Genomic DNA, 25683 nt, shown 5'->3' with positions numbered 1-25683 from the left:
TGGTAATGCACCTCAATGTGCTTTGTGCGAGCATGAAAAACTGGGTTACTCGCAACTGCCAATGCGCTCTGATTGTCAGTGTAGATAGTGTTGGCAGTGTCCTGTCCAACACCCAAAGTATCCATAAGGCGTCTGAGCCATACACACTCAACCGTAGCTGTGAAGACTGCTCTGTACTCAGCCTCACAACTCGAAGTGGCCACAGTAGGTTGCTTCTTGCTCAACCATGATATACATGAACTGCCAAGCATGAAACAAAAACCACTTGTGGACACTCGCGTGTCAAAACAACCAGCCCAATATGAGTCTGAAAAAGTCCAAACTTACATAGCAATGTCTCTATGTAACTTTTCTGACACAAGGCAATACCACCATCACACTGCTTAAACTGTATACCCAAATAATGATGCAACAGCCCCAAATCTTTCATCTTGAAAGTAGCATTCAAATCAGCCTTAAATTCAGCAATATGTCTCTCATTTGGTCCAGTGATCAGCAAATCATCAACATAAAGAACCACAATGAGAAGTACATCACCCTCACGCTTTACATACAATGTGCTTTCTGTTGGACTGTTACGAAAGCCTTGTTTGACCAAATGAGTGTCAGCTTTCTCATACCAAGCACGAGGAGATTGCTTCAACCCATACAACGCCTTCTTACATCTGCACACTTTGTCCTCTTGTCCTTTTATGACAAAACCGCGAGGCTGCGTTACATAAACTTCCTCAAATATGTCACCATTCAAGAAAGCAGTAACAATGTCTGATTGATGTACATCCCAACCAAAATGAGCTGCCAATGCACATAGAAAACACACAGTAGTCATACGACAAGTGGGAGCAAAAGTCTCTTCATAATCTATGCCTTTTTTCTGTGCATAACCCTTTGCAACAAGTCGAGCCTTATGGTGATCGATCTCACCATCCGGCTTGCGTTTCAACTTGTAAACCCACTTCGTACCAATGGCCTTTTTGCCAGGAGGAAAATCACATAAAGTCCATGTGTCATTATCTATAAGTGCATCATATTCTGATTGCATGGCAGCCATCCAATTTTTTGAATTCTGTGCTTCATCAAAAGACAGAGGCTGCTCAACATCATGTAAACTAGACACAGTCAAAGCATCATAATCTAATGCATAAGATGCATGGCGAGAGCCTGAACGAGTACGACTAGACAAAGGTGCATCCAATTTATTGTCACGCAAAGTGTGCACCAACCATTTTGGCATACCTCTAGCCTGCTCATTTTCAGCCCTTTCCTCATCAAGTACATCATGTACATCTGCATCAGTAATAGGCTGATCTAAAACATTTTCAAAAACCCCCATAGGCTGTACATTTGCCTCATTGGAACTTACATTCGTATTTCCACCACTGAAAAGAGGCAACAAAGTGTCATAAATGTCCTGTGAGCTTACATTACTGTCTCTAGTACATGACAGCAAGGGCTGAACAGAATCTTCCAGAAACACTACATCCCGAGAAACCAGAATACGTTTTGTTTGCGGATGATACAACCTGTAACCTTTGCTTTCAGCACTATAACCAACAAAAATACATTTGACAGCCTTATCATCCAGTTTTCTGCGCTGCACTTGTGGCACCAAAGCATATGCCAAGCACCCAAAAACACGGATATGCTCAATAGAAGGTTTTCTATCATGCCATGATTCATATGGAGTAATAGACTACAAAGCTTTCGTAGGACATCTGTTAAGTACATAAGTGGCACACATAATGGCCTCAAGCCAAAATGAATGCGGCAAAGCTTGACTTTTGACCATACATCGTGCCATTTCCGTAAGTGACCTGTTTTTCCTCTCAGCAACACCATTTTGCTGAGGTGTATAAGGCATTGTACATTGGTGTTTTATCCCACGACTAGCCAGAAATGCATTAAATTCATGAGACATATACTCCCCCCCTCGATCGGAACGGAGGGTGCCCATAGTACATTTCGAGACATTTTCATCCATAGCCAGAAATTGTTTGAAGCACATAAAAACTTCGGACTTCACTTTAAGCGGAAATACCCATGCATGCCTGGAGTAATCATCAATGAAAGTCACGAAGTACAGGTAATTGCCCAAGGACGGAGTTTGCATGGGCCCACAAACATCACTATGCACAAGCTGCAACCTGCATGTGGCCCGAACTGAACCATCCTTTGGAAATTTAGAACGTTGCATCTTACCCAAAATACAGCCTTCACAAACATGTTTGACAGGTGCTTCAAGAGGTGGCAAAGAAGCAACCATATCAGATTTCTGCAAACACAGCAAACTGGCAAAATTCAGATGACCAAAACATGCATGCCAAAGTTTTGCATCTGAAATAGCCCTTGAATCCGCAACAGCATTTGCAAAATTTTTTCCACACTTGTAATACAAAGTGAGCTTATATAGCCCACGGCACAAAAGCCCAGATGCAACAATTTCATCACCAAAAGTGAGATCATGAACTGTACATCTGTCATCCACAAATTTGACTACAAGTCCAAGCCTAGCAAGTGCGTATACAGACAAGGGATTCTTCTTGATCCCAGGTACATAAAGTGCATCAACAAGTGTGAAGGAATTGCCATTAGCAGCAGTGAGCACAATCTTTCCAACTCCCTGAACTGGATAAGAGGCGTTGTTGGCGCAAGTGACTGAATTCCCATGAGGGACAAACTCAAGAGAGGTAAACAATTCACGATGTGAAGTAATGTGCTTTGTAGCACCACTGTCGAAATACCACACATGTGAATCTGCAGCAACTGACAAGCATGCATCATGGACAACAGGATTGTAAGTGCACTTTGCGCTATAAGCCCATTCAGCATCAACATCAGCAACATAGTCTCCTTTCACAGAAGACTCAACAATGGCTACATTTGTAGTGGAACCAGCATTTGCAGTGGAACCACCCTCTTTCTTCTTAGCCTCTTTGGCCTTCAACTTAGGACACGACTTGATCAAGTGATCATTGGCTTTACAATAATGGAAACGCATCTTCTTTTTGCCCTTATCACCAGAATTGCCAGACGAAGTACTGCCAGTAGAAGCATTAGGAATAGAATTTTTGCCACTCGCAGCAAAACCATAAGAAGTGGCTGCATTACTGTTACCACCCTTTCTTTGAGAAGCAATAAAAGCCTGTTCAATTGCACGCTACCTAGTCCTGTTTTTTCTAGAAAGTGACTCTTGCAACAGCAATGTGCATAATGCATCAAACTTGACAACTTCAGGATTTCCTTGGGTCATCAATCTCCAAGTACTAGCAAAAGTCTGGTAAGGCATCAAGAACAGTCTGCACAAGGGAACTGTTTGAAATGACTTCACCTGCAGAAATAAGTTGCTCATTGATATCCTTGACACTAGCAAGGAAAGTTTCCATATTATCTTCCTCATGCATAATCTTCGACTCCAGCTCTTTACGCAACAAAGCAATTTTAGCCTCATTGCGGCTTGCATAAAGACCTGCTAGAATATCCCAAGCTTGTTTTGCAGATTTTGCTGAACGGATGTGAGGAACAATGGTGCGCTTCACAGACAACGCAATCAATGCATGAGCCTGCACATCCTTAACATCCCAACAAGCTTGTTCTGTCGTAGGCAAAACAACTCTAACATCTGCAATCCTTGCAGCAAGACCTACAACATCCTCAACATCGCCTACATCCTCAGAACCAGGACGTATATCAATGCCCTGCACAATGTTCCAGACACCCTTTGACACAAGAACATGTTGCATCATATAAGCCCACATAGGGTAGTTGTCCCCATCCAACCTGTCCTCAGCAGCAAACATCTTGAACACATATGTGTTGTTGTTGTCAGCCATGGTAAATGCTGCACCTGATGCAAAAACTGCTCGAAAATAGGAGAAATGGAGCGGGAAAAACCTGTGCTATATAGCACAAACCGTAGAAGACTATAAGGCACCTGTTATGCAGAAAACGGCACTAACAGAAATTCTGCACAAAATGACGAAATAGCCTGTGCAGTACTGCCTGTAGTGGAAACGAAGGCTGATATGAGCCCAAATCAAAATTCTGAGCGACCTGCGAACGCTCGCCAAAGATCACTGAAATCAGAGAAAGTGAGTAGGCGTGTGCTGGAGCAGCTGGCGACTAAGCCCGGGAGGACGTGACCTACTCTGATACCAATTGTTGGAAGTAGGGTTGCAGAGAAACACACACAGCTTGGAGAAGACTAAGGAAGCTCAAGACACACAATAGAGAGTGTTTTACTTAGTGTGCAATGGAAAGATAGATAGCCCTAGAGTGATGGGCGTATATACAATGCACGGGGGAAAAAACCTCCTAAAGAAGGAAAAAATGCCCCGGTGGTCCTAGTGTGTTCAAACACATCACTACCACATGTATATGGTAACATCTAACTCTCCCACTATCTTTTGCAAATACCTGGCTTGGAAGGCTGCTCGTAATCGAGTATCTGGTAAGGAATTCTATCATATTAAATCTACACTACAAACTGTTCTCAATAAAATTGCTAAACACTTAGGTCTTCTAGGCTACTCTGTGCTGAACACTAAGTTATCGATGCAATTTCCCACTTATAAAATTCATAAGCATAAGTTCAGGTGGATATCCGAGGCCTCCAATAGTATTTTTACTGACATCACCAAGGATATTACTTTTTGCCTTGACCTTATACTATCTGAATTTGAGCTTATTGGTGCCACTAAACAGAAAATCTACCAGGACTTCTTACATGTTCAATATAATCCCTTCTGGCTTACCAAAAACTCTACAGAGGTCTCGCTTAACCTTCCTCAGCATATCTTCCACATTTTTACTGTGCTGACATTACACAATGTTACGAAAACATTCCCCTTGATGGGGATCTTGGCCTTAAGGCTGTTCTTGCCAAGGTGATTAAATTGGATTTCTCTAATGCTAGAAAGAAGAAGATTTTCTACATCTCTCTTTCCAAAAAACCCAGGTGGATTCACTTATCTCACTCTGTACACTCCTTACACTTTAATGAAGCTAAGCTTTGCTCCTACATCTCCTGGCTGCCTGCTGAGTAATTGCACTATAGTTTCAGGTGGTCTTTGCTTTAACCAATGCCTAGGCATCCCCATGGGATTCTCATGCTCTCCACTTATGTGTAATATTTACCTTGCTTTTTTTGAATACAAGTGGTATCTCAAGACCATGGAATCTTACAAGAATAAGCTTTCACAGTTCAGACATACTTATAGTTACCTGGATGACTTATTTAGTGTCAACAATAGAGACTTCCCCAATGAAATTTGTCTAATTTACACTCACTGAAATTGAACCTACCTCTCTCCATGAGACTGTCACACCCAATGGGGATTTCTACACATCTGTCCAATTCCTTAACCTCTCTATTTCCGTTCATATCCCATCTGTTGGTGGGTATGACCTAAGGTTTGTGTGAAAAAGGGATCTCCTGAAACTAGCACTTATAGAATTCATAAACAAGAATAGCAATAGTCCTTACAAGGAAACTATTAGCTCTTGTATCAGCCTACTACACTAAATTAGCCATTCTTTCTCTAACCCTTTTCTTGCCTGGGAGGAGGTTTATTTACTAATCACAAAGTATTGCCTTAACGGGTTTAATAGAAATCAGATCTGTAACACTATTATACAAGCTCTCACCCAACATAGCTAGACTGGGTTACACTTTGAACAAGAGAATCTCATTTCTCTAATTAGGTATTAGGCCCATACAGAATGGGCCTACTACCGACCCATTGTGTATGGCGTCTGGGTTAGGGCGGGTGCACACACACACACACACACACACACACACACACACACACACACACACACACTGTGGTACTATAGGTATTCTTGTTGTTATAAAAAACAAACCCCCCCACAACCCCCCCCCACCACCACCACCACTTTGATCTAGACCAGAATCTGTTGAGTCACTTTAGGGATACTACTCAAAATATGCCATTACCTTGTAAAGACCATGGGGCCTAGCCCTTGATTATTAAACTAAGATATAAAATAAAGATCCCCCTGGCGTGCCGAGCATGATTAACTTCGCCTTCTTTATTACACCGTGAAGGCGGCCTCTCCTCCCTGGCTATGGATCTCGCATGCACACATACACATACACACATGCATGCACACACAGATCGACACAACCCATGGAAAGGCTCTCAAACAATTAACACATTAGCACATACACACATACATAGGTAAATATGCATACAATCATACTCATATAGTATCATTAACGTATAACATAGGTATTAACAATGTTAAAACATAATATTGGTCATCATCCTAAAGATAATGCCATTTGTGTAAATACCATTCGAAAGTTTATGCAATAACAGAGTTGCATAATCTTTGGCAATAAGCATTTACGAAAGTGATAACAATTAAACAAATGACGATGGCAAGTACTATTGAGGTACTAGGTTATGCATGTTTTTACATACATACATAATTTTTCTATAGTTTTTGATCAAGTACCTAAATCGATCGAATTAAAAAATAGGTTCTTTTTGTGTAAATTGCTTTCCCTCAGAAAGATTAAAACTCCAGAAAAGGACAAACCATTAGATCTCTGATAATTATAAGGCATGGCTCCTTTGTTACGATAACTTCTTGTGAGGGTAAAAGTTCAGTGATGATTACTTTTGGCTTTTTTGAAAAAAGAGTGAAGTTACAAAGGAAATGCTGCCGAAATTTCCACAATTTAGGAAACATATCTATAATATAGAGAAAATATCATAAGTAATTATCACTTTGGTTGATTATCAAGATGATAATAGGTACTTGGGTGTATACCATAGTATGTAACATTTGGTTGACTTATAAAAGAAATATTGATAAACTCACATGTGATTATAAATTGGGGCAGAAAGGTGGGGCTCTTACATAGGATATTAACCAAATGTTTCTAATTATTTTTGATAAACAAGGCTACAGACAGACAGCTCGGATGAGCATTACTCGAGACACATTTAAGTTACAACAGATTCGGGACAAGCTTATGGTTGCACATAGTAGGCTAAAGAAAACCAAGACAATAGAAATTAGGGACCCTATCTCCAAACCATGTAAACCAATCAAACTTTTCAAAGACCGTAGTAGACCCTAGTTGCATAGACAAGCTAAAGAAAACATAATATATTTAGGACTGTAGTTGGGTTCTGGGATGTGACAGCGATAACACAAGCAGTGGGGTTTGCTTGAATACATGTCACCCATTTAGCACAAATTAGTTCTACTTAATTGTACTGGTGGTTGGTTGGCAGGTAAAGATCCTTGCTCTCATGTGATAGGAGTTCTGGCTAAAACTCCTACTCTATCATGTTTCAAAGTATCATGTAAAGAATTGTTCATGTATCAAAAAATTCACGAGTTTTTTTTGGAATTTGGTTATTTACACAATATGTTTTTCAAACAGTGTTTAAGGCTCTCAGTATATGATTCTGAATGATGGGATTTTAAATCAAAACACACACACACACACACACACACACACACACACACACACACACACACACACACACACACACACACACACACACACACACACACACAAAGCCATTTGGATTGGTCCCTATTGATCATTCCATCATCCATGATGTCATCCAAAGATCTCTCCAGATGCCTATATAATGGGTTCCTATGTACTTACTTTACTAGTTCCACAATCAATCCATTTTGTGCCTATTTCCTTTGTGTATTGAGTCTGCTTATTGTGTTTACCATGGCTGCACATGATGCTCTTCCTATAATCATGAATGTAAACCACCTAATCTATCCTCCCTAATCCCTCTTCTCAACATGTGGTATCAAATATTAAAGCTAGACATAAGGAGAGAATTGTTCTCCTCCGACAAGCAAAGGAGAAATGCATCGTGGCTTAGGGAAAGTGCCCTATTCTTGGAGGGCTAGTTGGTTTTGGGATCGAATCTTGCTTGCTATTTTGAAGTGGTGGCAGATGTGATGATATGCTCCAATCTCCCCCTATGATCCAATCGGATCTAGTAGCGGACATCCCCACGCCGTCCCCTCCTTACTATTCACTTTGTGTAGTGTATCTCCTAATTGTGTTTAGCTTGGCTGCACATGATTCTCTCCTTATCATCATGAATGCAAGCCTAATCTATCCTCCTTAATCCCTCTATTCAAAAGTGACTTTCATGTCTAAGACTTATTGTTACACTTTAAATTAATGGAAAAATTATAAGGGTGCCCCATGATTTTTTTAAGGCCGCAAATGTTAGCCTTCCTCCCCTTGGGGCCATGTCGTCCCTTGACACAAGGGTCAACGAGCAAGCCAATTGTTTGGAATGTGGGCTTTTTCCCTTCTTGTATCTAATCCAAGCCGTCTTGGTACTTCATGCAAAGATTTTTGTCGCTTTTTGACATATATGTGTTGGTAATAGGGTTATGGAGCTCCATAACTGAGTAGGCAACAAGTTCTTTAGAATTGGCACAAAAACCCCTGTCCTCAAGGTGAAGAAACTTGTGTAGAATGCCTGCTCAAATGTTTGCATGAATGAGGATGGAAAAAAGTTAATTTTGCCATAAAATCAAGGATCTCATTGATTGGTTTCCGTGATAGGTCATACCATAATGCTTTCCCTCCTTCCAGAACTATCCAATATGCATTTGTCTTCTCTGCTCTATGGAAGGTCTGTAAATAAGTGAGCATCATCCGGGCTATCTTGATTAGCATGGTATAAGTAAGATTAGGGATGCCTATATAGGTCTTCATGTCACCCGTTAGGGTTTTCACCATGCAGACCTCATTCACCATCCCATCTTTTGGTTTTGTAGCTGCAAATAGTTCAACCATGTTGTTCTTATCTTCTTTACTCTTTGGTGAGAGGGCTAGCTACATAATTTGGGTTTTGAGCAGTAGAGTGGGTCCGTTCTAATCTCCTCTGGTGAATTTTTTTGACATTATGAAATTCCTTGGGTGTTTTTGAATCCATTTGATTCTCCACTTTGACACTATCTCTTTGTTGGGATCCTCTGATTTTTCTTTTTCTTTTGGAAAACCTTTGATCACTTAGTATATTTGAATCTAAGGTGTTCAAACTTCATCAATGGAAAGGACTCAATGATTAGTGCCATGAATGCTCAATTTTATTTGGAGTGAGCATGCCTACATTCACTAAGTGCAAAATTCTATGCTCCAACTCCATTGCACCTTTTCATTGCTCATCTTCTTCTTTTAGAATTTCCACTATAACTCCTTTTTTGCCTCTATGCTCAATGTTGTGACGATTACAGTGGTACCAGCCTTTACATGTGTGAGTGGTTCTTTAGTCTCTTCAACTGTATCTTTTGTGGCTAGAGCATCAAGCTCTAAGAATTCCAAGCCCTCTTTGTGTGTCAATGGGTTTCTTGTCGGCTCTTCCTCAACTATTGGTCCCTTGGATTTGAGATCTACTCTAGCCTTTTGTAATTGGGCTTTCAATTCCTTGATCTTCGTCTTCATTTTGTCCCCTCTCATCATTATTTGGAAGGAAACATCTCATCTTTGCGTTTTCTCTAGCTTCAATTCTACCTCTTGCTCCTTGTTTTTTTACTAGGGCAACATTGACTGCATCCTTGCTGAAGTTTTTTCCCATTGTTGAGTTTTCTCTTATTTGCTTGAGCCAATCTTTCTTCTACAAGCCTTGATTGTGTGCTAGAAAGATTGAGCTGACATCTGGATCTCAAGGATTTCATAATTATCCTTTGAGATCAATGTTAACTTCAGTGAGTTCCTCTTGTTGTGCATTGTAAATGTTGTGCAATGCACAACAATTAATGCTATCTCAGCCTCTTAGTCTTTTAAGAGATGTTGCAGGCTACTGATGTTTTCCATTGCAGTGTAAGTTCTTCTTGTAAGTGTTGAAGCATCAATTTTTTTCTTTTGAGGGTGGTTCTAAAAGTGGCTTGATAGATTTCAAATTCTTTGAGATTCTCTTTCAATACTGGCATATGGATAGTGAGCTACTTGATGGACTCTTTCTTGCAATAAGAAGCACCTTTTAACTTTTCCACAAGCATCATCATCTATTGCAAGTATTCTTCTATCTCTTGGAGAGAGCTTGTTGTACTTGGAAGTACCATGTGGTTAGTAGTAGCCTCAATGTTGGGAGTATTGACAACTGTAGTACGGGCAACTTCTTCAAGTTTTGTCTCCTCTTGTGTTCTCACTTGCATTTGTACTATGTCATGTACATTAGCTTTTGGCAATGTAAGCAACTCTAGTCATTCCTTGAGCTATATATTCCTCTCCTTTGTGAGTAGCCGCATTATGTTTTGGTGATACTTGTAATGTTTTCACCATCTCTTCCTTTCTATTGCAGCCCTGGCTTTATCCTTCTCCTCTTTGTGGAGTCTCTCTATTTCCTCTTGATGATAGATGTGGTCTATTTGATGTGGTCTACTTCTTCTTGTAGGTCACCTTCTTGCACTAGAGATGTGTTCTTAGTTATGGGATTCCAGGGCCTCAATTGATCTTCAAGGTCTCCACAGAGAAACTTTTCCCTCTCATAAGAGGCCCTCTCTCTTTCAACCCTCGCTTCTCTCTGGAGCGGGTCTTCAACAATTACTTATGGCACCTTCTTTGTGGATCTCTTATACCCCTCATCCTCTTGGTTTTTTGTAGTGTAAATGGGGATAAAGGCTAGAAACTCTTCAGTTGATGGAGGTGTGGGCTGGCAAGGTGGGGTATATACTCTATCATCTTCTTCATGAGCTTTCCTACCTTCTTCTTCCTCCCTTGCTCTTTTAGCTTCTAAATCTTGGTGGGCTTTGGTAGTGCTTTTGCCACTCTCTTTTTGGGAGTAATCTTTATTGCTTCCTATTTATCGCAATGGATTTTTTTGACTAGCCATGTTTTGGCTTTGGCTTTTCCAATTTTTTGAGTTCTCTTGTAGATCGGGCTTATTGACCTCTTCTCTATGTAGCCGAGATTTATTTTGTGTTTTGGAAGCTTTAGTTGTTGCTTTTCTTTTGGCATCTACTTTGCTCTTGTTCATCCCTGTGGTACTCGACATTGTGTTCAACGAAGAGGTGGTTTGTTCAACGTCTTCATCACTGTTGTGGTCTTGTTTCTTCTTGTCAACTTCATGTTTAGAGGACGAGTCTTGGATTGCTTCTAATTTCTCACCAAGCCTAATGTTAGGCCTAGTGCATTTTTCTGAATCTCTTCTTCAAGATTTAACCATAAGCTCTATTTGGGTGCCGACAACTTGATGAGAGCGTAATAGGAAATCCTCATTAAAACTTCATCCCCTCCATGTAATATATCTTTTTGGTCTTCTTTGTGGGTAGTTTTACCAGGCCTTTGTGCAAATACTTGGCAAGGTTAAACTATCACTTGATTTCGGTCTTCGGTCTTCATCCATTGGGCCATGAGGTTGGCTATGACATGGTTTAGGCTTGTGTACTTACAATAGATGGTGATCGTGTGCTCCCTTAGATAGTCTTTGTTCAACTAGCAAGAAGTTACTTGCTTGATTGTTTCTTCATCTAGCTGGTGGGGGATTACTGGAGACTCTCACTCTTTTTTTGCCTCTTCACGGTTGACTCCCAGCTAGACATTGAATCTGAAATCAGCCCAATTTCAAGTTAAACTTTTTTTAAAAAAAATGTGGGCTAAGCTCTTGTACCTTGTCAACTTTAAAAACTTTCAAAAAATTTCATTAATTCCTCTCACTAAATTTTATGTCCCATCCTTCTCACCCTCTACCATGCCAAGTTTAAAAACTTGCATAAATTACCTTCTTACTAAATTTTATGCCTAGGCCTTCTCTTTCCCATTACTCTTACACTTATACCCTCTACCACTCTTAATGAATGACCCTTGGAAACCCACAAGATTAACCCAACCCGAGTACACCTATACGAACTCAAGTCAACAATTTCAATTTTCGTCCTATAGGATCCCATTACTTGAGAGTATTGTATTTTCCTTGATGAGATCTTGCCACCTTTGAAATGTGTTCGCCACCTTTCAATACAATATCTCTATCTTTTTTGTTTGACTCCTTTTTCTCCATCCCTCTATGCTCAATGTTAATTTTTCATCGAAAAGTTTTGAAGGTCTAGTTTTACATTATTACAAGCATGCTTTGTAAAGACTAGTACGGTGGCCAGTGGGCTTTGTAAAGACTAGTACGGCCAGTGGGCTTTGCTTGCCCCCCCCTCTCTCTCTCTCTCTCTCTCTCTCTCTCTCTCTCTCTCTCTGCTTAGAGGCTGCAGGGGACACTGCCGATTGAAGCTCCAACTGACACGTGTCCAAGAGGAGGGGTCGGAATCCCTTACCCCATTATAATTGTATAGATATGGGTGAGGCACTTTCCCCAATAACATAAACCTTCCTCATAATCCAACCACAAAGTTAATGTGAGGCTACACTCCACATCTACTTCACTCTCATTCTTGTCCTCCCCTTCAAAAGGCCATCAAAAAAATCTTGACAAAAGCTCGAGGTGTGCATACAAGATTGGCAAAATGTGGCATGAGTGGAGCTCTCTCTCTCTCTCTCTCTCTCTCTCTCTCACACACACACACACACACACACACACACACACACACACACACACACACACACATAGACAGAGGAAAATAATGAGATTGGTAATGGCCGGATAGACTATATGAGCTAGGGATTTTTTAACCTCAACTTGCTTAGACCTACCAATAAACCTAATAGGTCATGTTACATACTCTCAAGTAAAAACTACATGATTTAGACTTGTATAGCCCTGCTTATGTTTGCTTTACTAGTGTGGCTCAAGTAGTTGATTAACATTTCCACGGACATGCTCCAAACTTCTCCAGGTTTCCATATGCCACATGATTTGTATCTTCAACCTCATCCTTTGAGGTATGTTTTTCCATTGAACACTCATAGCCATTCATTATTAAATTTGAACCTTTTATTAGAAAACTAAAAGTAAATAAAAATATCACCCCACTCTTTAAAAAAAAGTGATGTAATAACAATGTATAGCATCTTTTTGGTAGATTGCTCTATTTTTTTTTGGCTAAAAATAGCAAAAATTAAGCAAAAAGACTATAATGTTTACATATTTACATGTAGGGGATTATATTTGGCCTTTGTCCCCATACTTGTGATTGGACTTAGTTTATTTAATGGGTATATGTGCAAAACATTGAAAAACTTCAAGCCCAATTATTTTTTTTAAAAAAGTACAAAAAACAATGCTCATATATATCTATTTTGACCTATATTGGGTCCACATTTGGAATGCCTCCTCCTCTCCTAATCAAATTCTTCTTGAATGACAGTGAGGCACTATGGTAGCGTAGTGCATGGGTCAAAACAATGTATCTATGCATAGCCTCGATTGTCTCTACCGTGCAACTACAATCAATGCAATTTATGATAGTATATGGTGCAAAAGGAGGGTCGAGCAATTTTCTTAGGGGTGTTTGATGCTAAGGCTTCTTAACCATTATTGTCTTCCAAAGATTATGTTTTGCAAGTGAATTTCTCTTTCCTTAAAATAAGCCAAAGTGGATGTATTTCAACAATGGTTGTTTCAGGCTTTCATACCTTCATTGCTTTAAATACTTGTTGGTTGGATTCTATCTAGCTTTTATACCTTGATTCACCTTGAGAGATTTCACAAATGGTTATAATGGTGGTGTTTGATCCTTCTTTCTCCATACCAATTTGGACCTTGTCAGATTCTTCTTGGATATTCTCTAAGGTTGATGCGGTATTTATTTTTGCTGACACTTGGGGTAACCAAGCATACCTTGTCTCTTGTTGTGACAATGGTTTCTTCTTGGTTGTAGGTAGCCAAATGAATCTTGAACTTACTTGTAATAGCTTCTTGGGCACCCATATTTTCTTGGTTCCTTGCATGCTTGATTTTGTAGGTTGTTGTAAGTTTTTGGATTTTCTTAGGGTTATTTCTTCAAACTATTGGATGAAGGGAAAATCACTATGAGAAAATGGTATTGTTTTGGAACCCACAAGAGTTTTGACCATTATGAAGTTGTCCTTCCAATCTAGCCTTGCATTGTACATTTGGATCCATGGGGTTTCTAAGATGATATTCTCTCCAAGTTTGGCATTGATGTCAACAAATGGTGCCATCCATTGTAATGTCAATGTGAGCTCTTCCTAATGTTTCCAACGTTGGCAGTCCAAAGACTTGATATGCATTATTTCCATTATGTATGTGCATAAGCTCTTGTATCCACCTATGCTCTTTTCATGTAGGTTGTGGGTAATTCCACTAAAATGATGTCATACATGCCCCCTTGTAGATCTTCTTTAGGTTGAAATTGATATATATATATATATATATATATATATATATATATGCGACACGTAGGTGTGCTTAATATTTCAAAGCATTTTGTTGCATAATTCTAAGTCAAGATTCTTCCTTTGTTTACTTTACAACTTGTCATGTTTGTATCTTCCATTCCATGGATGTATGCAGTTTGCTCAACATGGAAATGGTTTGTGGTAAATAGTATTTTCTCAGTTTACAATCACTAATCCAACTGGACATAATTTCTCCAAAAAAGTGGAAAGATTGATAGCTCCACTTGGTGAGATATTCTCTATAGAAAATATCCCATTTTCTTTTTTCTTAAAATTTGGCATATGCTATTTTAGGGAGTACAATTGGACTAGGTATGTTTTCTTGAACTCCTATCAAAGAACTATTTTAACTATGTTTTTGTGCATGGATGTATGCAACGTTTGCTAAATTTTTTTCATCCAACTGCTCTAATTCTTCTATATTTTTTGATAATTGATTTCCCATCCACTTGAGTTCATTTCCACTCTCAATGTTGGTAGCAAAAACTCCATGGGCCGTATGACATCTAGTCCATAGGCTAAATTGAATGGAGTAATGTTCAAGGAAATTTAGTGAGAATAATATATGCCCATAATGTAGAATGTAGTTGCATTTCTTAGTTTTTCCTTTCCAAATAGACTATTTTTTTTTGAGGATTGAGATTACGATTCTGTTTGTATGTTCAACTTGTCTATTGGCTTGTCGGTTTCCTTGTTAGAGTTTGAGCTGGAGGTGCAAAAGGGCAAGGTCATTCTTGATGACATGGTGGTGGTTCACTTAAGAGATTGTGATCCAAAGGAGGATTATAAAAAAAATTACAATAAGTTGCCACCGTCAAACAGACCCTTGTGATGCCGTATGCACAAAAAGAAGTGCAGCTAATCCAGGAGTCCGGCTTTCTTTCCTACCTCAATATACAATTTTCTAGTCTTATGAAAAACCTTGATGAAATCATGGAGGAACAAGGTCTACCACCAAATGAATAAGAGGAAGTTGAGAAGGACTACAATGAAGTGGATGAGGTAGAGGATGCTATTAACTTTGACGTAGAAGCAAAGGTATTTTCTGTTGGAGGGAAGACTTTGCACTAGGCACAATCTCAAAATTAAATGAGGAGAGGTGTGGCTTTGTTTTTGAAGACAGTAGTGAGAACGAGGCATTGGAAACCTCCAATAACTCATCGGAGTGTCTCAAACTATGTTTCTAGAAAGCAAAAAAGTACAAGGAGACACTCCCGGATGAGGCCACTTTTCAAGCAATCAAGAATAGTATGAAGCCCTCAACGAGCAATGAAGTAGAGGACTGGTATAAGTGCCCAACACAGGGGTCAAGTTGCTCACTGGACCTATGGAAGGACGAACTATGGATGCAACATGAAAGTTTCATGGAAGTCACCTCCCCCCCCCCCCCCCCCCCCCCCCCCCCCCCCAACCCCCCCCCCCCCCCCTCCCAAAAAAAAAAAAAAAAACTCTCTTTCGGCCTCTAACACTTCTTTTTGGATGGTTGCAATCCTAGATTGTTGAAAAGGATGACTTTCTCCATGGTCGGACTCGAGAGTACCATATCTTGAAAAAATCTGTGAGGCACCAATCCTAATTTTTCACAACAGAATGTCACAAGAGGGGACTCTTACAACTTTTTCGCTAAAGAAACTGTCCCACTCCCTAGGTGGACCGATGCTACCACATAATGTAGACAAAGTCATTCTTGTCAAAAAAGTTTTTGTGAGAGAGTGTCTTGGATACAATCTTTGGTATACAGGCAACCGTGCCACATATTACTACACTTACACAACAATGACATTATCCTTAGGAAAACAAGACCCACATGAACTACTAGAGTATGGAAAAGATGTGATGATAAGATACAAGGGCAATGTGCTATAAAATATATCTAAATTCTCAACAAGTTGAAACACAAACTGTGACTTGTATATGTTTTCTTCAGTATGATACCATTTGCCTATTGCAGTTTTGTACATGTTTTGTGATAAACACATTACCATCTGTCTAATTTTCTCAAAATATATTCAAGTACATATATTGTTAAACACTTAGAGTCTCTTGCTCCACCTATGGTTCACATATTCCATTGTGTCTCTCCACTTTCTTTGGCCTTCTTGAGCACAGGAGTTATTGAAAGCCTCTGACCATTTAATTTTCCTTTGCTATAAATTTTTAATTGCCTAAGATATTGCTGAAGATGCTAATGCTTTCTGTTGCTCCATGCAATGAAGGATTCTTTGATGGAACCATTGGAAAATCTCTTTCAAACTGTTTTCCTTACCTCAAGAGCCATCATGACAAGTGTGTCTAAAGTAGGCATTTCTCGCCATGTAATGAGATTTTTCTAAGCATTGGGTATTCCATATGCGTGGGTTTCCATGCCCTTGAATGAAGTATAGTAAATGGTTGAAAATGATGTGCTGCAAATAAAGAAAAGTTGGTAAGCAAACAAAACACTGACATAGTTGTTTCGAATCACAGGAATGGTTTTGAGAGTATCATGTAATGATTAATTTAAATGTCTATCCATGCTGTCTTGAATGGTTTCTTTATACTCTGGAGGTTCTTTTTAAACTTGTTGATATCCTCTTATGACCAAGCATTAAACTTGTTGAGATCCTCTTATGACCAATCATTTGTCGCACATAAAAAAGAGGTCATTTATTGAATGCTAAACATCAACCTAGTTGCGTTGTGATTAGTTGGCTCCTGGTCCATATGCAATTTTTTCCATTTTAGATACTCAACTTTTGTTAACGTAGGTGGAGTAATATATCCTCCCATAATTTGTCAGCTTCACATCTTTTATGCCTAGTGGTTTACATAAAAATCTTCCTGCTGCCTTAACACTGCCAATGGATGGTTTAGAAGGCACATACTTCTCATTGATTGGTTTTTCTCGTCCTCCTGGATTTTGACGTGGCCCCCATGAAGATACATATCTAAAAATACTAGTCCAAGGGCCTCTAGGGTGATCTGACACTCACTTGACTTCTTGATTTTCCAAGCAAACCCAATGTAGAGATATACTAGCTTCTCCATGATTCTCCAAAGAGCATGCATTATACAAATGTGGACATTAACAGGTGGAATTTCCATAACTGGGAAAAATTTAGGGTCTTCAATGTGCTGAGTAGGAGCCTTTCTCCACCATTTTGGGTCCATCACCTTTGCAGACTCCATTCAGAACAAGCATGGATATTCTTCCATTGCACCCACTCCACAATTATACATGCACTTTAGTGTTTTTAGGTCACGTGCAAGATGCCATTGGACTTGAAAGTCTCCGCTCCCATCCATAGCTAGCACCTCTCCTCAATTCATTTTTCGGTCAATTATGTCATGAATAGGGATTTGATTGAAGACCCAAATAAAACATCATGGTCCTCTTCCTTTACCTGCAAGATTCATCTTAATGTGATGTGAAATGAAAAATGACTTAAGTCAAAGCACCAAGCCACCATATGTTGGTTTTTGACTAAATGCTGAAGTACAAAGGATCATTGAAAGGGCATTTTGAAAGTGCCCTATTCATTAATGTGATTGTCACTCGCTCTAGCTTCTTCTCTTTAAGAAACTCACACTCATCTAGCTTCAAGACAAAATGTAGCACACCACCAGACTCTTCAAATTTGACATTGTAGAACTCTACCATTCTAGTTTGCAACAAAGTAAGGTCCATGAAGATATATTTGTACTCATCATAACTTGTAGTTGTTCCTTGGACTTTATAAGTACTTTGAATATGAAAGGGACGTCCAAGCCAGTCATTCTATGTGTTGTTGAGCTGAAGTCTCTCTTTCCAAACACTTGCTCTTGTTGGTAGTAGCTTGGACTTTACTCTTTTCTTCACAAATATGGAAGAGATAGACTGTTGAATAGTTGAATACCCTCTCTTGATGATGCCAAGCGAGTCAAGTGTGCCTTGTATCTCTGTGGTTGGTACTACATTCTTTTAAATAAAATGGTTCACAACATCTCGCTACAAAACTTTAAACTTTCTGTCATGGATTATATCTTTTGCAAGACTACTGATTATCAAGGGATTCAATTCTTTCCCTACATTGGCTGTGGGATCAATGTTTTCCTTGTCCAGATAGATAGGATGACTTACAAACAAAGAATTACAAAGATAGCATGAAATATTGAAATACTGAAGAAAGATTGAACTTGTCACCTTAGTACTTTGTTGGAGGCTCGCCATAGCATAGGCAATCTCCCACAAATCTATCAATCCGGAGAGAGAGAGCATGACCCGGCTAGGGCTTGGAGGCATCACACAAAGAATGTGCGAGAGCGTCATCGGATGCAAAGATTGAGAAGATTCAAGAGCGTGCATCCTCCAATGCAAATAGAAATCATCCCAAATCAACTAATGCTAATCGCACATCAAGCATCAATTTCAATCAATCATCTACACACATCAAGCAACGAAGTGAAACACACTAATCTTGGAATCTCTCAAGCACAACTCTAATTCGTGCATTGACGATTAAGCACACAAGATCGCATTCAAGTCGGCCACCCCAACCTTGCCCATCATGGTGTCGAAATCAAGTCACACATAATCAAATTAAGCTCAAGGCTTCTTAAACCTACACACACAAGCACACCATTAGAGGACAACTCTAATCCCTCAATCACGAGTACACCCACTCCGCTTAATCGAGAGAGTTAGATAAGGACTCCACTAATCGGAGTAGCTTAGCATAAGTAAGAGTTAGATTAGAGAAGATCAACACTTCAAAACAATGAAGGAAAGTAGATAAACATGATTGATAACATAATGAATACTAGATTAATTAAGAGAGGATTACACTAATTACATGTGATTAGCACTAGCCTTCTAAGCATGGGCGTTAAGCTCAAAGGCTACGCCATCAAGACCTCCTCTAGGGAGAGAGTTCTCAAAAGGACCACTCAAGAATGACCTCTCATTAAGCATAGGGCTCTTTTATAGTTTTGGGCTCCAAACCCTTCAACTATGGGATAAAGTGAGCTCTCTAGCCTAGACTCATACAACTTTGGAACTCCTAAATGAGCCCAAGCCCTATACAATGAAAAGTAAATACTGTGCACTATGGCACATCCACAACTTGGTGCATAAATGGTGTAGCCTGTGTTAGCCGCTGCTAACATTCCTCCCTTCCTAATTTGGCGCACGTCCTCGTGTGCCGGTGAAGCAAAACACGGTGACAATGTATAAAGCATGTCCTTGGAAGAAATGTTAACCTGCAAAACATAAGAACAAGTTCATAAACCTACTAGCCTAAAAACTATGTGAACAATCTTAATAAATCATTCAAGTCTATCATGTCTATGGGCTATAAAAAAGCTCCTAATCTATTAGTACATTGTCAAATTTTTTTGAAGCTCATGGAAGTTTTGATTCAGTCATTCATTGTAAAATTAAAGCACAATCACAAGGCTACCACCCCAAGGCAAGTTTAGGTGGGACTCTCAGCTCCTTGAACCCTCAAGAAGGTGTTCCAAAAGCCTACTAGCTTACCAAGGCGACGACTAACCCCTATCAACCTAGGGCATCGGTTTAGGGCCTTGACCAAGCTTAAAACAAGCCAAGAGCTAAAACATAATTCAACTTTGATGAAATGAAGTGACTCTTGAAAAGTCGAATTTTACAATTTAAAGCTTTTCAAAAAGTTGGCTAACAACTAGCTCACATGAAATTTTACATTTTTGAGTGCAATCTATGAGCTAGAGATGACTGCAACTCGATGAAATGAAAATGAAAGGCTCTTACTAGCCAAATTTGTACTTTAAAAGCTCAAAAATTTGACTAAACACTAGCTCAAATGAAAAAATTAACTTTTGTGACAAGTCTATGAGCTAGCATTACAACTTTAATCCCAACATTTGGAATGGCTCTAATTAGCCACATTTTGCAATATTTTTCAATGATGACCCCTTCTTGGATCATTTGAACACACACTTCGTCCACATTCCTTCAAAAAAGCATTAGTGCTCTTTAGCTTTTGATCATCCAATACAAGCACTAAAACTTGCACAAAGCCAAGTTCAAATTTTTACTCACACTCTTGTCCATCAAAACAAGCTCAATGTTAGTGTTATGCAAGGATTTTGCATTTGAATCAAACACTAAAAATGTACAATCAATGCCAAGCCCAAACTTTCATGCACACCTTCGATGATCACATCCAACTAGCACTAATATGGCATGCATAGCAAGGGAAAAAGAGAGCGTAAAATGAAAAGAATTGAAGCTCCCTCGAGGCATCAAAACCTTGTGTTGTATCTTTGGCCACCATCCGTTCAAAAAAGATTATTGATTAGTGCTATACATTCATATGGTCACACAATACAAGCACTAAAAGAATTTAAGAACAATCATAAGCCCAAAATTTTATTGCCCTCTCATGGTCGCCTCCTCAACTCGATTTTAGTACTTGCAATGATTTTTGCATTCAAGTCGAGCACTAGAATGTATCAAGCAATGCCAAGCTGAAATTTTGACACATAATTTTCACCAATCATCCCTTCAATGTCTACTGTAGCTCTCTATAATATAGACATATGCATGCCCAAAAGATTTATCCATTTTGTGCAATGAAAACCGTGAAAAATCGAGCACTCAACCCTCCACAAGACAAATAGATATGTCCAACGAAGTTTGTCGATGCATGGAAATGATCACACCATCTTGGTACATACTCAATGCCCGCATTCTAGCTCTTAAACTAGCAATTTTTTTTTCATACAAATCATAAAAAGAAGAACATGTGATTGTCCAATGAAGGATTACAAGGCGGATAGCTTAGTCTCTCACAAATGATAGCGGTAAAAACTCCACAATGTGCAGACTAATGATCCCTTCAATGTAAGTTTGGGCGAACCAAAATTTTGACGTCTGGATAGGCTCGCGACCATTTATCTTGATATTTCGAACTTACCAAGGTGGGAATCACTTCTTGATGATGGTAATCCTTTTAATTTTTTTATTTTTAGTATTATTATTTTTATTTTCATCTTTAGCTTGATGGAGTCGAAAATCTATCCGAGTCCCGATTGTGGCGGACTGAGGAGCAGAGGAGGAGCTCGGTTGTGAGTATTGTGCCAATGTGTTGGTATGCATAGATGTTGAGTGCTTGTGATGACGACAGCTGGTGCATGACGGCCTGAGTCAGCTGCAGAGGCGCGCAAAAAGTGCAGCCGAGAGCAGTTCTGTCGGGCAAGCCGCACGGCAAGACAGGTCGGGCAGGTCGGGCTGAGCCGTGGACGAGAGCTGAGAGAATCTGGGATTCTTGCAAGTGGACCAGCAGGCTGCAATTGCGAGCCCGTTCAACTCGTCCAAGGCGGCAAAGTTTGGCCACTACCTGCATGTGCACCACGCCAGTTTTCTTTGAATTGAAAGCAGACGAGGCTGTTGCGTGTGTGTGTGTCTTCTGAGAACCATAACTGGCCGCCGTGTGGGGTCGGCTCCGTGTCGGCAACGTGTGTGATGTGGACGGTGTGCGCCAAAGTCGGCAGAGCACATGGGCACGAGCAAGTGGCGGGCTGTGGAGCCGCTGCAAGATAGAGAGATTGCCAGTGTGTGTGTGATGGCCTGCGCTGCTGAGGTAAGCGGTGTGTGTGCTTGTTTGGCAGTAGCGAGTCAAGGCTGCTCCACGGAATCAGCAGGGTCAGCGGCTTTGAGTGTGTGTTTGGCTGATCGTGCGCGCCAATGGGCATCATGAGGGTCGTGCGTCTTGTAGCAAGCCAATGCGGCAGAGAGAACTCGGGGCCGGGTCCTCGCCTTTTGAGGATTGTGTGTGTGAGAGAGTAGCGGCCTGGCAGTTGGCGGGCTTGGGGCTCCAAGTAGATAAAGCCAAAGTTGATATGCAAAAAATAAAAACATGAAGGGCATGTTCACACGGGTGAGAGAGAGAGAGAGAGAGAGAGAGAGAGAGAGAGAGAGAGAGACATTCTCCGTCTGTCACAAGATCGGTCGCTTAAGCATTGAGTACATACAATCTTAAAAAATGATCAATTATCATTTGCAATGAATATACAAGGCCATTCCAATGTGTATCGATACTTAGCATTTACGTTTATGTCGGTTTTCACTCCTCCTATCACATCTCAAAATTTTCCCAAATTTAACAACATGCACATGATACCCAATCTCTCATTTGGTTTGCTTCACTCACTTGCTTGCTTGGACACATGATTCTAATTCGGATTTATGTCCACACAAATAATCAAGTTTCAAGTTCAAATCAATGCAAAATGCTAGTCATTTGAGCAGACACTTAAGCAATACCATCACATTTGTTCTCTCATTGACCATTTTAAAACTGACCGTAATCACTGCAATATGAATTGCTCATTTCCACTATCCTCGGTCACTTTAATCCAATTGGCACAAAACATTGGTCAATTTAAGCCGGTTTTTAATCATTGCAATTTTAATTGCTCATATCCAATAGCCTTAATCGCTCAACCCGATTTATCTTCGTCAGTCATACGTGATTGTGGAAAACTACAAGTACACCATATCTAATCAATTTAGCATATGTGGTAATGGCATTGTACCTCAATCATCCCCAATTACGCACAAATTGAGTCATTCACATCAAAATCCCAAATTGATCAATTATGTACACACCAATCTTTAGGTCTAATAATCATCATAATTGGTACTTGCTACCAATTATTCATCCCCATTTTAGGCATAATTGGCCATTAATTAGGCACACACACCTAAATTTAGGCCATCGATTTGTGCAAAAATTTCATTGAACACTCATTGCATTTCATCAATTGCACACTTGATCACACATACATGAGTATATACATGCTAAATTAACTCAATTTTAATCAAAAATTGATCCAATTTTAACTCAATTTAGCATTGCACACACACAAAAATTAGGTGCACAAATCCAATTTTTGCTCAATTAGCAACGAAATTAGGACAATTCCTAATGCTTGCACACACATTTCTTGCAAAATCATCAATCTACAAGCATTTAGGTGTTCAATTTGACCATAAATCTTCTCATCAAAGTTATTTAAAATGGGCACACATATTCAAATCTTGCCCAAATTTTGGCAATTAGGCCTACTCCATGACCGGAATAGCCTCACATACGCATCAATTTAGTGATTTGCACACACAATTTATGCAAAACTACCATTCCATCAATTAGGCACACACACCTAATTTTAGCAATGATTTAGCAACTCAATGGGATCAACTTAATCAATCAAAAATTAAACGGAGTAGGTCAATCCACTTACAATTGATTGTATCCAAGCTAATCCTTGCTCCACGCGACAATTCCATCATGCACACACATGTGTGCAACTCCGATTCGGTCCAAAATTGATCAAAAAATTGACCAAAATCAACACTCAATCACATGATTAGGCATAGATTAGAGCAATTAAGAGTGATGATCTTCCTCGATTAAGGGGATTTAGCATACATTCCAAATCAAAATTAGTGGTTAGGTTAGCACAATTAGCATAAAATTAGCATGGAATTAGTACAATTAGCACGAAATTAGCATGAATGGGATGCAAAATTAGTGAAGGTGAGTGAAAAATTAGCAAAATCAAAAGAGAACTTAGGGGTTTTTGGGGTGAAATGACTCTATACACATCCAATTAAACCTAATTACACTACACACAAATCAAATCCTACTTAATTACAAGAAATCGGTAATCAAATTACTCTTATCTTTTGCAACCTCAACTCCACTAGCATAGGCAACTCGTCCCCGGCAGCGGCGCCAATGTTGGAGGCTCGCCATAGCATAGGCAATCTCCCACAAATCTATCAATCCGGAGAGAGAGAGCATGACCCGGCTAGGGCTTGGAGGCATCACACAAAGAATGTGCGAGAGCGTCATCGGAATCAAAGATTGAGAAGATTCAAGAGCGTGCATCCTCCAATGCAAATAGAAATCATCCCAAATCAACTAATGCTAATCGCACATCAAGCATCAATTTCAATCAATCATCTACACACATCAAGCAACGAAGTGAAACACACTAATCTTGGAATCTCTCAAGCACAACTCTAATTCATGCATTGACGATTAAGCACACAAGATCGCATTCAAGTCGGCCACCCCAACCATGCCCATCATGGTGTCCAAATCAAGTCACACATAATCAAATTAAACTCAAGGCTTCTTAAACCTACACACACACACAAGCACACCATTAGAGGACAACTCTAATCCCTCAATCACGAGTACACCCACTCCGCTTAATCGAGAGAGTTAGATAAGGACTCCACTAATCGGAGTAGCTTAGCATAAGTAAGAGTTAGATTAGAGAAGATCAACACTTCAAAACAATGAAGGAAAGTAGATAAACATGATTGATAACATAATGAATACTAGATTAATTAAGAGAGCATTACACTAATTACATGTGATTAGCACTAGCCTTCTAAGCATGGGCATTAAGCTCAAAGGCTAGGCCATCAAGACCTCCTCTAGGGAGAGAGTTCTCAAAAGGACCACTCAAGAATGACCTCTCATTAAGCATAGGGCTCTTTTATAGTTTTGGGCTCCAAACCCTTCAACTATGGGATAAAGTGAGCTCTCTAGCCTAGACTCATACAACTTTGGAACTCCTAAATGAGCCCAAGCCCTATACAATGAAAAGTAAATACTGTGCACTATGGCACATCCACAACTTGGTGCATAAATGGTGTAGCCTGTGTTAGCCGCTGCTAACATACTTGCACTCTTTTTTTAAGACCATCAGATCCAACCTTCAAGGTTTCAATATTCCGTAGTTTCTTAATTCACACACGACCACCCAAGCCCACATCTTTCTTTTGTAAGGTCTGCAGCTTTTCTTGCAAGGCCTGTAATTCCTGCGAGTACTCTAATATGGTTTTTTGGTCATTACAATGAAAATGAGAGATCGTAGAATCTCTTTTGATTGAGCATGAAGCATGCATCTGTGAGTTTCATCTTGGCCAGCTAGAGCGTTGCAATAGGCAATGAACCCATTCTCTCCATCACCCAGTAAAGGTTAATAAACTGGTAGGATTTTTAAATGCAAGAGAGGCATTAGTCTTAGGATTATGAGGATAGAGGGAACCATGTGTGTCCAAATGTCTACAAGTTTTTCTCCCTTTGCTTTGAGTCTCTATTTCTCTGCTTATCCAAGTCAATGTGTAGATGATATTTACAAAGTTTGGCAAGGAGGTTTGAGGGTGTGGAGGATAGGGCCATTAGTGCTTAGTGCAAGGAAGACAAGAAATCCATTATTGTTGAGTGCAAGAGGGCCATTAGTGCTTAGTGCAAGGAAGATGAGAAAGCTATTACTACTCAGTGCAAGAAACAATGTGACGAGAGGAAAGCTGAGTCGTTGAAACTCCCTCC

The sequence above is a fragment of the Adiantum capillus-veneris genome, chromosome 22, assembly GCF_014529385.1.
Source record: "Adiantum capillus-veneris isolate H3 chromosome 22, ASM1452938v2, whole genome shotgun sequence".
Classification (NCBI taxonomy): domain Eukaryota; kingdom Viridiplantae; phylum Streptophyta; class Polypodiopsida; order Polypodiales; family Pteridaceae; genus Adiantum; species Adiantum capillus-veneris.
Note: the sequence above shows the minus strand (reverse complement) of the source record.